Genomic DNA, 14,487 nt, shown 5'->3' on the forward strand with positions numbered 1-14,487 from the left:
ATGAAGACATTAAGCAGTACTGAAGGTTCGTGAAGGGACAGCATTTCTCACTGTTGTCTGTTAGGACTGTGAGCCATTTACCGCCACCTTCTGGACATGGCCATCCAGCCACTTTTTAGCAGTCTAACAGCCCACCCCTCAAATCCTCCAATTTAGAGAGAAGGATGTTGTGGGGGATGCTGTCAAAGGCTTTGCAGGAATCCAGATAAATGACATCTGTAAGCCTTTCTTTATCCACTGCTGTAGTCGCTCCATCATAGAAGGCCACCAGGTGGGAAAGAATGAGAAAGCAAAGAGGAAAAATTGTCTTGTTTCTGTTCAAGGTTCATGTTATCTATACATGCACTAGTACATTGGCGGCATTCAGATTCTGGCAGGTGTTGATAAGTTAATTTGTTTTGGCAATTAGACAAAGAGGTAACAATTTTTTCTGAACCAGCCATAGCAACAGTAATTAACGTAGTATGAAAACAATTTCCCTCAAGTCAGAGGGAAAGTTCCCAGGGTTTTGGATAAGGTTACATGGTAAACTGCCTCCTAAGTTGAAACACTGTAGAATCCTTCATTGCTTTTCAAGGCAGAAAGCTCCTGTTCCCCCTTCTTTCCTATTCTGTGCTTGATTGAACATCTGAGGAAAACAAACTTTTTTTTAATATATAAAGTAAAGCTGCAAAATGCAGTTTTCCTCTATCTCTGAAAAATAACTCCCTACAAACCACATAAGCTGCTTATATAAGCTGTGAAAAGTGCTTGGATCAGAGTGTTTGAGTCGAAAGGGGCCTTACACATCCCCTAGTTCTAACCCCCCCTGCCATGGGAGATAGGTTGTTCCAAGCCCTATCCAGCCTGGCCTTGAACACTTCTAGGGATGGGGCAGCCACAGCCTATCCAGACAGCCTGTTCCAGTGCCTCACCACCCTCACAGTACACAATTTCTTTCTAATACCTAATCTAAACCTTCTCTCAGTTTAAAACTCTTACTCCTCCTGTTATCAGTGGACTCCCTGGTAAAAAATTGCTCTTCATCTATTCTGTAGACTAGAGAGACCCTAGAAGGCTTCTCTAAGGTCTCCCTGGAGTCTTCTCCAGGCTGAACGACCCTAGCTCTCTCAGCCTGTCCTCATAGGGGAGATGCTCCAGCTCCCTGGATATTTTTTCAGCCCTCCTCAGGGTCTGTTTGAGTACATCCATGTCTTATGCTAGGTCTCCAGAGCTGGACACAGCACTCCAGGTGCAGGGAAAATGCTTCATGGGAGTGTAGCATGGAGGCAGAATTATTTCTCTTGGCCTGCTGCCCACAATCTTTTAATACAGACCAGGACACACTTGGCTTTCAGGGCTGCTAGTGCACATTGCTGGGTCACATCAAGCTTTTATCGTTCAGCATCCCAAGTACTTCTCAGTACCCCTCTCGATCCATTCTCTGCCCAGCCTGTGTTTATGCTGTACTTGGACTTGCTCCAACCCAGGTGCAGGACCTTGCGCTTGGCCCTGTTGAGCTTCGTGGGGTTCACACAGGCCCCTCTCAGGCCTGTCAAGGTCCCTCTGGGTGACATCCCCTCCCTCCAGCGTGTCCACCACCGCACACAGCTTGGTGTTGTCAGCAAATTTGGTGAGGCTGCTCTGTCCCACTGTCCATGTCGCTGACAAAGATGTTTAACAGGGCCAGTTCCAACAATAATGCTGGAGGAATCTTCTTTTCTCTGGTCTCCACGTGGGACCATTGAGCCATTGACCCTTTGAATGGGACTGTCGTGTCTGTCAGATCTGTGTCTCTCCCATTCAGAGAGAAGGATATCATGCGGCACAGAAGTCAAGGACTCTCAGAGCAGTGGGGTCCTGGATCCCAGACTGTGCTTCTGTTCCCGCTGTCAGCACATCTCTGTGTTTGAGTGCACTGTTCAGCTGGGTTGAAATCTTGTGGCCTGTTTGTCTTTCCCTTTAACTGCCTTCTGTCATCTTGTAACTCCTCTGTAATCTTACCTGCAGAGCTGTGCAACCCCTCTCACTCCCTGGACTAGAATAGAAACAGATCACCTTGAAGTAACTCCTCAGGTGAAAAATCCAGTTCAAAACCACCCCTTTCTTTTTGAAAGCTCTACAGGGTTTCTAGAGTTTACCTCTGAGAAAGAGCCCTAAATTGTCTGTGCACCATCACTTCCTGTTTTCTTTTTTAACCTCCTTCCTTCCTTTCCTCCTTTGCAGACTGTCCAAGCCATTCACATTTCTTCCTCATGTTTCCTGCCATCTGTATCTTGCTAACTTCCCCTCTTCTTGCAAGCTGCATTGTATGCCATCTTTGGTTTAGGTGCTCATTCTACTTGTTATCAGACCTCAATATTGGAAATTCCTCCAGAGCCTAATTGCTGCAGCCCAGGCTACCTCCAATCTTGGTCTCTCTCATAAATTCTTCCATATTAGTGAGAAACAAGTCAAGGAATGTTTCTCCTCTGGTCTGTCTTCATCATCTGGGCTAGAAACTTACCCTCAATGCTCTCCTGTATTTACCTGGACTGCTTGCAGTTGGCTGTGCTGTTTTCCCAGCAAACATCCATGTGGTGGAAGTCTTCTGTCATGATCATGGCCTGCAAATGTGATTCTTCCTGCAGCTGAAGAAAGAGCTCTTCACCAGCCTTCTCTCCTTGATCAGGTAACGTGTAATAGACACCAACCACAAGGTTTCTGTTGTTGGCTTAGTCTATAATTTCCATCCATAAGCTCTTGACCTGCATGTTGCTGTTCTTCAAAGACAGCTTTGTGCAATCAATCTCATTTTTGGCATGGAGGAAAATTCCCCCAACTCTTTTTTTGCCTGTCTCTTTTGGATAGTTTGTAGCCATCAGTCACAGCACTCCAGTTCATCCCAGCAAATTTCTGTGGTAGCAATCAGGTCATGGTTATGTCTCATAAAGATACTGGTACCAGCTGGGTTTTTAATCTCTTGCATGAGTTCAATGCGAGGTCACAAATATGTGAGCCTTTGGAGGCTGTTACAACAACATTCAACTAATAGTACCTTTGTGTTTACTTTAAGAAGTTACTCCATTTCTCTGTTGGATCTGTCAAGCCTGTGGGATCTGAAGTAGCTTAATTCCTCATTTTACTTCTTTTATGTCTTTATTTTAATTCCTTGTATTTATTTCCTTGTTACATTTCTTTCTTTTATTTTCTGCTTCATCAATTTTCTCTGGTCTTGCTTTGGAGTGGAAGTGTTCAGTTGAAACTCTCACTGTGGGCAGTTTTTCATCTGTCTGAGTTCACCAGTTCTGGCTATTTCAGAACTGTGCACCCTGGTTCCACTTTCAGCTTGGCACTTAGTGCACTGCTTATTTGACAGGCTTGGAGCCCCAGGATGTGGTGCTGCTTTGGCCGTAGGGCTTCCCTTGAATTCTCATACTCCACGTCTAAAATAATCTGCCACTGGCTTTGTATGTGGTGTCATTTCCCCTCAGAATACATTTCTGGTGCATCAGTGTTCTGACTCACCTTTCCAGGCTTGAATTCGCTGATCATCAGATTGACTTTTTATGTTGTGGAAAATTGTGTGCTCTATATCTGATACCGGAGACTCAATCATTATCACACGCTAAAAAAAAACGAAAAAAAGAAAGAAGGAGAAAACAAAACACAAAAAACCTCACACCTCCCAAAAAACCCTTTTTCAATCTAGTAACTACAGTGTGCAAAAAGCTGAGAGTCTTCCATTTTGAATAAACAGTCCGGTTCTGCTCCAAGCACATTGAAAGTATTTTATTTCTGCGGCTTTTAACATCTTCGCTTGAATTTAATTGAAAGGTAGATATTCAAACTTGTAGGGACAGCATGTAAGATCAGTTGTTAAATGTTTAACTATTTCCAAGATGCTACCTTCTTTTTGTATTTTTAAAGATATAAAAAGTCCTGTATTCTTCAGTTTGTTTAAAGAATTGCAAGGTTGTATTGCACAAAAACTAAGTGTTGCAACAACATAATTCTTCTGAACATGAAGAAGAATGTTGTAGTTTTTGAGCTTTTTCCTCCAGAGATAGTTTACCCTTTTAAAATTAAAATAATGAGAATGAAATACTGTCTCACAGGAGAAGGGAACTGGCTATAACTTGTTGACATGATGATACGATTTGTTATTTGTGCCCTATTTTGCAAAGCACTGAATTTTCCTAACTTTGGGGGGTTTGTTTTTTTGGTGGCACTAGCTATGCCTACTAAGTGATCCTTGGAACTCTTCTTTTTTCTGGAGTGTTTTTTTTTCTTTTTTAAAACCTCCCCTGGTTGGGAATTACTGCTTTACAGTTTGAATCCTGAAAACTGTATTAATACTGTAGTGATGCTGCTTGGCTTTCTGCATAAACACTTTGGTGTAGTCTCACAAAATTCCATTTGTTCTTACTTGAACAGAATAGGAATGAAAGTGGGGCTTGCTGGGACTGACAGAATTTGTCCAATACAGGGCTTCCTTAAGTAGATTTTTAGTTGTTAAAGATCAAGAAAATGTATTTATATTGTAACCTTCCAATAAGATACAGCTGTTGCCACTGAAAAAAATACACTGCTATTGTTGGTAGGCTCATTCTTGCTCAGAAAGCCAAGGCAAAGACTACAACAAAATCAAGTTTCCTCTTTGGTTGCCCAGCTGCTCTTCTACCTTGAAAATCTATTATTTTCTTTCCAGTTGCTTTTTGTTGAAACAGATGTAATGAGGTTTTGTGGGACACTGAGAGTATACAAAGAGAACCTTCTTTACTCTGAGGCTTGACTGATTATGGAGTGGGGCTCAATTAATGAAGTGTAGAACAGCTGGCAAGGACTAGTGGATAAGGCTCCTTGTCTTGTGTTACAAGGAGACAAGTGGGCTGACAGTCATCTGTGTGTAACTTTCAGATGTACAGACCTGGTATCAAAGGTTTGAACCAGTGTTCAGGAGCCTTGAAATGCCCCTGACTTTTGCTATTGCGTCATTGAAATCCAGTGCAAACTAACCCAAAGAAAGTCTGGCACTAGTCAGAACCAAGGGAGCACAAGGGTTCCTCATAAGCTTGTGCCACATTCCTCACAATGCAGTGTAAAAAATAATTGAAAATGAAAGTTCTCTTCCTTAGGTTTGAAGTAAACTCTTTCAGATGGCTTTGGGTGGAGAGAGAGGAGCATATTTTGTTGAGAATATGATGTATTTGGCATGGATGTAATTCACTCCTAAAGCATATTTCCAGGTACCTTATCTTTCTCTTTGAACTTGGAATAGCATCATTCCTGAAAAGGCCCATTGTGTTTTAGTAAATATAAGACTATTGCCATAAGAGACACTTTGAAAGCAGCAACATCAGGGTTGTTTATTTCATAAAATGAATATATGCAGCTGTAAGAATCCTTTTCCACATTTTCTTTTTAATAGGACAGTCTCTCCGTGGTGATGCACTAACATGAGCACATCTGAATTGATACTGTGAATGCAGTAGGTATCCTGTTCTGAAAAATGCCAAAGATGGGAAAAGAAAAACAACCCTGATTTATTTCCTGTAAATAGAGATATTTGAAGTACAGACAGAGGAAAGGAAAGGTTGTCTTTTGTTTTTTTTTGCTTGGTTTTTTTTTTTTTGTGTCACTGAATGCTTCAGGATATTCAAAATGGAAAACAGGAATATATGTTAGTTATGTGCAGTCCTTTGGTCAAGGTGGTACACACAGCTGAGATGCATAATTATTTAGACGAGAGAAGTAATATCACTATGTGGAGAATAAGTCTTCACTCTTTATAGGTTAGTAAGCAGAATATGTATTTACAGATCTTTATTGTCCTAAAATTCCACATAACTGTAATTTTTTCCAGTCTTAAGCCTCTCTGTAGATAGACAATTACCTTGCTCTGAGTCATGTATCATAAATAATTATGGACGAAACAACTAATGATAGTTATTAATGAGTAAGTATGAGGATTTAATGATGTCTTGAGGCCAAAATGTAAAGGGCATGATTTTAATTTATACTGGAGTTGCTTTGCCCTCCTGAGGCAAAAGAAAAGGCTCTCAAGAGGACGTAAAGGAGAATTAGGTAAGAAATAGGAAGGTGGATTGTAGTCTAGCTAGTTTCTTCAACTACCTTTAAATCACAGTAAAAACAAGTCCTTTTTTCAGTTGTGAAGCACAATTGTCTTCAGCTTACCAGGCAGCAGCCCTTGAAAATATGTCAAGGAAGTCAATGAAATTTAATGTGATGGTGAGAATTACATTTTCCAAGGCAAGTTAGGCATTTTATGTCATGTTTTCTAATTGACAAGAACCAAGGGCTACAATTTTAGTGTTGTAAGTGGTACTGATTAATGATAGTTAGGACCTGGTCATTCTTTCATAGCTCTGTGTTAGGAAAACCTAAAGAAGAAATAAATTTCCTAATAGGGAATAAAAATCACTGGTCAAAGTATTTCTTTATTGTATGTTGATTACTATGACCTGCTAATATGGAAGATCATCTCTGTCAATGGGTAGAAGAGTTTCCCTGTGGATGAGTGGAATTCCCTGCTCTTACTAAAAGCAGAAATACAAAAAAGCTTTTCTAACACTGCTTTAATGCTGCAGTAGGAGGATGTCAGCTGCAGAAACACTGACACATATTTTAAAATGCTATTTGCATATTCCAGACATCCTTTTTTAAGGTGGTAACTTGCTTTGGTAGTCAAGAAAGATGTTCTTGTCAGCAATTCTGTAAATAATTTCCCGTTAAGCTATTTTAGTGAAATGAAATGGAGCCTGCGTAGAACTTGTTCTGTACGTACCTTTGTTTTCTTTATTGTTTTAACTCCCTGAATCACAATTCATGTAAGCAAGAAGAAAGTTTTGCTGTAGAGATTAAGAATGGGATATAGTTCTCATTATTTACATTAAAGCTCCATGAGACTGTGAGACTTTTCTTCTGACAGTATGAAAGATGACTTAATGGGCCAACCCAAAGCAACTCAAGAATCACACCCAAAACCAGCAGAGCCTGACTAAAGAGTTTGCTCATGAATTGTGAGCTTTTGGAAAATAAATAAATAGGAGCATTTAAACAGAAGTGAAACAAGAGAACAGGGGATCCTCAGCAGTGTTTGTCACCTGCAGATAGCCACAGTCCTCCTTCAGTTATCTTTCTCCCTGTGAGACAGCAAGTGTCTTTCTTGGAGCTTTTGGAATAAATGTCTAGTTCACCAGGGTTTTTGGTGAAGAAATGCCCTTCAGGTCCTTTCACTTAATGCAGTTTTCTTCTGAAAGTGGCCAGCAAGAAGGGGAGAAATGGGAGCAGAAAAAGTGTGGTCTTTCAAGTGAATCTAAACAACCTACAGTATCAACCAAAACCAAATTCAGTTGTGAGTATAGGGAAGGAAGCAAAAAAAAAAGGAGAGTGTGGCACAAAATTGCTTTTGGCAGCTCTGTCCCAAAGCAGAAATCATGGAAGCTCCTGAGGCACTGCTGTCTGGCCCACTGCACTCCTCTAGCTCTTCAGGAAATGTGGACCCTGATCACTACAACACATTCAGAATCTCTTGGTCTAAATCTTACATGACCTGTGAGACAGTTTCTTTCTGATTGAGAGGAATAGTTTGCATTTATTTGGTGTCAAGGACTCAGAAAGGATGCCTGTGTGCCCTGTGGGTTATTAAGGGCCTGTTCCTGAGACACCTGTGACCTTGCAGAAGGGTCTTTGTCTTAAATTATCACTTCAAACTGTGTCACTGTATACTCTCCTGCTCTGAATCAGTTACCATGTCTAACTGAAGAAAAGAAGCATCAGTTAATTTGTTGGAAAATTAATTTCTGTCCTGTTACTGAAAATGGTTTGATGAATGACAGTAATCAGAGGCATATTATTGCTGGTACAGTCTGTGTGTGTTAGTGGGGAAGTATCTGAAGGTAGCATTTTCTCCTTCCATATATTACAGAGGGAAGGTGTGTCTCTCTGTGTGCATAATTCAAGCACAGAGCACCAAGAGCAACCTCTGGGTGTTTCATTTTCAGAGTAAGTACATATTCAAATTTTAACTTAAATTTGGAACAAGTATAGATGATTTTGACTACTGTTTAGGGTTTGTACTTGGGATGCCAGTACTTCTAGAAAGCGTTCATCTTCTGTCCTTTGTTACGCATAACATCATGCATCTGAGAGAGATGACTAAATTTTTTCCCATCCACCTGCCTGCATTTTGAAGTTATCAACAAGACAGAATAATTAGCTAACTTGCATTAATGTACTGGTTGTGCTGTGAATTAGAGCACAATGGAGAGTGCAAGGTGGCCTCAAGTCCTCTACAGTACCAGAAAAACAGATGCACTCAGGGAATGTACTGCAATGCAGGGCAGCAGCTTGTCAGAAAGACTTTAGACAATATTGCCTTAAAAAAAAAAAGAAAAAAGAAAGAGAAAAGAAAGGGGGGAGCATGTCGGGTCTGATCCAGATTTTCATAGGTTTTTTGCATAGTTTCAACATTTTCTGGATAATCATCTGAATACTAAGAGATGATACCACAGGGCTAGATTGAAGTACAGTATCTGAATAAAGTGTTTCGGGGTTTTTTTACATAATTACCTGCCTTCAAAACTGAGATCACAGCTATGTACAACATACGGTGGAATTTCTAGTTCACTTTAAAGCTCAGGAGATCAGTTAGAAATTCTTTCAGGCTTTTCATTATCCAAGTAGAAAATACATCAAATATTGATGAACTTCTTGAAACATTGTGATCTGTCATTACATCATTTTAATGAAAAAAACCCTACTCTGAAAATAAATGTATATATTTATGTTGGCTACAGTTAAAACTGTTCTCGTGCTGCTTTTTGCTATCATTCTTACTAACAAATACTATTTATGTCTTCCTGTATCACATAAATTAAGCTTTGATGAAGGTCTAATTCTTCAAAATTCTTGCTGCTCTTTCCATGCATAAAATTCAAATATATTTGCAGTTCCCAAATGCAAAACTCCATTGCTGTTATATGACACACAATCCTCATTCAGAGGCAAATTACTTTTTTTCTTTCCTTCAGTGAAAAAGGAGTGAGAGAGCAAAAAAGTAGCTGAGCCTTTGTCTGTTTCCTTAAGTAAGTGAGTCTCTTGTCCTCTCTATGTGTGACAATTTGACATATGAGGTGATGACTAATTTTGCAAAACTTCAAGAGTATGACTTAGAATGGCAGAACTGGCTGAAAGATGTTGTGAAAGTTCAGTTTGAAATTCTAAAATACATATTCATTGCAAAGATGCTTACATGCCTGCAAGCATTTGCATTTCTTTCTCTGCTACTTAAAAAGCTAGTGGAGGATAGATAGTACTAGATGCTCAAGTGTTAATCTTTCAGCCTTTAAATGTCTTCGTCATGAGCTTGTTATGTTTTCTTAATTGTGATCACTATCCTTTTTTTTTTCTGAGCATCTGTCTAATATAACTGGGCAATGATTTCTAGTTCAAAGTAGGGAAGCAGAAGAGGATTGAGGGCTGTCCCTCAGTAACTAAATACAGACTGCAGTGTGCAAGGGAAAATAAAAAACCTGGTTCTTTTCCAGAAATTTTAATAGCAACATCCTTTTCAGGCAATATTCCCACTGAAATCAGTGTACTAAATTAATAATAAATAGATATAAATTTTTCTCCACAACTGTGTTATGCAATGCAGAAGCACATAAGTTCTTCTAAGAGCTTTTATTTGCTATTACCTCAAGGCGTATGCCATTTGTTTTCTTTAGCTATTTATAAAACTTTAGTTTGTGGCTTTCATAATTTTGACCCAGTATATTCTAGAGCACTTGATAAAGCAATAGGGATCATTGTAAGAAATGAAAAAAAGAGAAAAGAAAGAAAAGAAGAACATTACATTTCCTAAATGCTTGTATAAAATAGTGTGGGATTACACAAAGCAGTACGTAAGAACTGTGCAGCAGGAGTATATGGTCTATGGGAGACAGAAATACCAGCAAAATAAACGTATTTTAGATACAAATGGGCAGTCTTTGCTTGCCATCTGTCTCAGCATGATCAGATTACAGAGTGGTAGAGTGATCACTGTAGAGCTTTCATGAGAGTTGTGAAGGAAGATGAGGCAGAGTCTTTATGGAGTTTGATAGGTAGCATTGCAGTGACACTTTCTGCAAGAAGGCATCTTGGTGCTGGGGACAGGAGGCTCTCTGGCACTTCGCACTGTTGCACTATACATGTATTTGCTGCACGTTTTCTGGCAAAACATTTGTTTTCAGAAGTCATATTGTAGCCATAAATGTGTTGTTAAGTGTGCTAAGTCCTGCAGAGAGCCTTCAACAAATTAGAGAGATGAGCAATCACCAGCCATAGGGAGCTCAACAAAGTAAAGTGACGGGTTCTGCACCTGGGATGGGGCTACCATGGAGGTATGGACAAACTGGGGAATAAAAGGCTGGAGAGCAGCACTGTGGAAAGGGACCTGGGGGTCCTGGCTGATGGCAAATTGGACATCAGTCAACAGTGCCCTGGCAGCCAGGAGGGCCAAGCGTGTTCTGGGGGGCATCAGGCACAGCATCGCCAGCCGGGAAAGGGAGGGGATTGTCCTGCTCTGCTCTGCACTGGGGAGGCCTCACGTCCAGTGCTGGGGGCAGTTTGGGGCACCACAATATAAAAAAAGCATAAAGCTGTCAGAGAGTGTCCAAAGGAGGCCATGAAGATGGTGAAGGGCCTCCAGGGGAAGCCGTATGAGGAGTGGCTGGGGGGACTTGGGTCAGAGGATGTTAAGGCTAAGTATCAGGAAAACATTCTTCACCCAGAGTGTGTCTGGGCATTGGAACAGGCTGTCCAAGGCAGTGGTCACAGCACCAGGCTGGCAGAGTGCAAGAAGTGTTTGGACAATGCTCTCATTGTGTGACTCTTGGGGATGGTGTTGTGCAGGGCCGGGAGCTGGATTTGATGATCCTCGTGGGTCTCTTCAGCTCAGGATATTCTGTGATTCTATGATTTAATGAATCAATGATTCTATGTTTCTCCTTTAAGCCTGTTTTAGGGCATACTTTTTTAAGGTGAGCTGCCTGAGTTGTGACTCCTGGTTTAGTGCCCCTTTTAGTGCCTCTTTTCTTTGGTGTCTGGAAGCAGCTGGTTTGTGCCTAGGTGTCCTCAGAGGTGGCCTCTATTGCTGCATGTAGTCAGCAGGGACCTAGTGTGCACCATTGTGGGACAATACACTCATAACAGGTAATCACAATATACCACTTCTATACTGTCCAAAAATCATGCCCCAAATGTGTTTGAGAATCACTGAACTAACACTGATTGGAGGAGACGAGGAAGGATTTACAGAGCACAGTGTGGGAGACCATATGTTCCTGGGTGTAGCCACAGGATCATGATCCATGAGCAGGACATTCACCAGGGCCTTTGCAGCCCTTCTGTCTGTGCTGCTGCTCTGCCAAGCGCTGCCTGTGCTACAGTGCTCTCCAGGTTCATTTGGAGGTGGCTCATGTGGAGCAACAGGCCTTTGCATTATTCCCAAATGGACAGAAGGAAGAAGGAGACGTTGCTTCCTGATGCTCAAGAAGGAATTTGGGCCAAGAGACACTTGTAGAACTTCCTGTCAAGAAAACTTGTGGCCTACCAAGAGTTTCAAAAGTCAAAAAATGTATTTTTTATTTCAGTGCTATGTTGTAATATCTGGAAGGATGCAAAACCCATATTGTTTTAGAAGTCATTAAATAGATGGGTTAGTGTTTATCATGTATTTAAAAATTAGTACAATTCTATAATTTCAGCAATGTGATTTCAGAGTAACTAAATGCGATCTAGTACATTTTTACATCTCTCCATGTGTGTACAGAGGAGAGAGCAGTAAAACATTGACATTAAGATGAGAGGGTGGAAACTGGTGTTTCATTCAATTAAATACATACTTTTTAGGGAGATGGGTAAAGTGGTGTTCTCCAGCTGTGCATCTGTCAGGTCTGCCAGGAATGGGTACAGTTTGGGTGGTCTCTACTTTGTTTTTGTGAAGGGATTTTGTTCTGTGTTACTGCTGCTGCCAGTTAGTATCATATATGGAGATAATGTAACATCAGAACAAAACCTGAAAGATGAAGAAAGTGTTGCTGTCAGTTGTGCACTTAAAATATCTTTGGAACCAAAATATTTTTCTGTTTGGGCCTTCTTTTGCTGTAAGTGTGTTTTCACACATTTCTTTTCAGAAAAGGAAATTTGAGATTAAAAGTTGTGATGCAGTTTTTCCCAGAGCTGAACATAGTTATGGGTTGCTTTAGCCCAGGCTCATGCAGATGTCCTTTTTTATATTTCAGTGCCAAAATTCAACAGTTCATTTAAAAGTTGGTTGTCCTTTCTGCATCCATGGACTTTTAGCTCCACCATTCACCTTCTCCTAACATCCCAGAGAAAAGTAAAAGGCTGTGACAGTGCTTGCTAGGGGGAAATACCAAGAAGGTTAGGGGGAAAAGAAATCTCAAACAGTAGCACAATTTCTCCTTGGCATGAGGTAATTTAGAAATAGTTTGTGGAATTGAAAAGCATGATTGGATACAAGTGTATCACGTGCATTGGTATGTATTATTATTTTTCATGTGACTGTAATGTTCTGTTCATTCCATCTATGCCCATTTTTTCTGCATATTTGGAAGTGTTTTCCCACATAAAATGAAATAGTTGTAAATAGAATGCAGATGAGAATACAAACTTTTCATTGTTTGGTTACTGGAACTTGATTGTTGACATTGGTCTGGTTGGTTTTAAAAGAAGAATTTAGATAGATTGTTCTTATTTTTGTAATGAAATTTTTAAAAATTTGAACCAGATCCATGCATGTTTTAACTGCATTGCTTTCAGTCTGCTTTTCCACAGTTTGCTTTGGCATATTAATTTCAGGCAGTGTACTGGGTTTTCATACACGAGACAAATAGGACTCTGCAGATGTAGGAGAGAAATAATACTGTCCTTACCAGAAACAGTCCTGTGGTAAGCATCATCAAGAAAAGAAAGAAGCCACTCTGCTAAAACCTGGAAAATGTTTTTGCTGCAAGCAATGAAAATGAAAGATAGAGAGCACATACCTATTACATCTCTTGTAAAAGTGGCAGAAAGTTAAATGCTTTCTGATAACCTTTTGGTCATTATCATGTTTCTGAGCACTCAGACGTGTATGAGGTGAAAACCTTTCTTTTTTGAGAGCAGGAAAAATGAAACACACAAGAGAGGAGGAACATGGGTGTATTACTTGTCTTTCACTGTCCTCTAACCTTCCCATATTTCCACTATACTATTCAGTGCATCAATTGTCAATATTGGATTTCCTTAAAAGGTCGCTGAAAATGCATTCTGGATTTGAAAAGTAGGTTGTATTAGCTTTGGATGGCTCTATTATATTTTTTTTTCAGAAATGGTAAGGAGGAGAAAAATATAATCTTCCTGTTAATCATCATGTGAAATATATTATGCTCAGCTGTGGATAAGTGGGCAGTCATCAGCCCAGTGCTGCCAAAAAAGCAGAGAGGAATGCATTGATTTAATCTGTTGGTCTGGAACTATTATTTTGGATTTTTCCATCTCTTTAGCTATTTATTATTTTTGATTTTTCTTGAGTCAAGAACTGATTTCTTCCTCCATTATTCCTGTGTTGTGTCCAGTCATGAGATTTTTAAGAGGCCTCATGTTTTCTCAACTTTTCCTCTATCCCAACTAGCTACCTCCACTCTCATCTCTTACACTCTGTTTTTCTCTCCCAGCAGCTGCTTTCCCACAACAACACATTTCTCTCCGAACAGCTCTCAGAAGAGCTGCCCCTTTAGCCTGTTCCTGGGGGAAGGAGGAGAGGAGGGGTTGGATGCAGCTGCCCAGGGAGTGTTGCAGCACCCTGTGCCCATCTGTTCCCCTCTATTCTGCTCTGTTCTGCTCCTGTAAAGCAGAAGGGAGAGGCACAGGCAATGCTGGCTGCACCAGCAGCAACTGGTGTTTCTGCCCAAAAAAGAGACACCTGCAGATCTTGTTAAATTTCTGGGAATGGATTGGTTGGACAGGTGACTCTTTAAATTTTTCTTGCTCTGAAAATTATGTTGTAACTGTGGTGTTTCAGTGGAGTGTTAAATCACTTTGCAGTAAGAGATTTCTGAATTTAAATGTCAAATCAAATGGCTCAATCCACTGAGTGGCAGATGTATTTTAGTCAGCAGCGCTTTTATGGAAAAACGCTTTTAAGATTGCTCTTCCTGTCAGAGCTCCCAGCCTGGATGTGGGTGAGGGAACCAGATCCCTTTGGCTTAGAAAAGGGTTTTTGTGAGGCTTCAGGAGCAAGGGTGGCCCAGGCCAGGTGTGGGGGTGAGCCCCTCAATGCCTCCCCTAGCCGGAGAGCCAGTGAGTAGTGAACAACAAAAACTCCTCTTCAGGGCTAAAGAAAGGATGACATTCATTGTGCCAGGGGCAGCAGCTTAATCCTTGCCAGGGGACCTTGTGGAAGCATGAGCTGCAGCAGCTGGCCCAGCTTCTGCCTGCCACTAATCAGCCTCTTTG

The 14,487-nt window shown here is 40.7% G+C and overlaps 1 protein-coding gene and 1 long non-coding RNA gene across 4 annotated transcripts in view; both read left to right on the top strand.

The window, feature by feature from the left end:
• PJA2 (praja ring finger ubiquitin ligase 2) overlaps positions 1–5,496 on the top strand; it is a 38,228-nt gene extending 32,732 nt beyond the window's left edge. For all 3 annotated transcript variants that reach the window (XM_017728373.1, XM_017728374.1, XM_017728372.1), the window contains exon 10: positions 5,390–5,496. The gene's annotated coding sequence lies outside the window, so the exon portion shown is untranslated. The remainder of the gene's footprint in view (positions 1–5,389) is intronic.
• Positions 5,497–5,566: 70 nt separating this feature from the next.
• The window catches only part of LOC108445221, an 11,003-nt gene continuing 2,082 nt past the window's right edge, over positions 5,567–14,487 (top strand). Inside the window, exon 1 of the long non-coding RNA XR_001859995.1 lies at positions 5,567–7,986. This is a non-coding gene — a long non-coding RNA (uncharacterized LOC108445221). The remainder of the gene's footprint in view (positions 7,987–14,487) is intronic.

This window comes from Corvus brachyrhynchos, unplaced genomic scaffold (assembly GCF_000691975.1).
Source record: "Corvus brachyrhynchos isolate BGI_N302 unplaced genomic scaffold, ASM69197v1 scaffold433, whole genome shotgun sequence".
NCBI classification, from domain to species: domain Eukaryota; kingdom Metazoa; phylum Chordata; class Aves; order Passeriformes; family Corvidae; genus Corvus; species Corvus brachyrhynchos.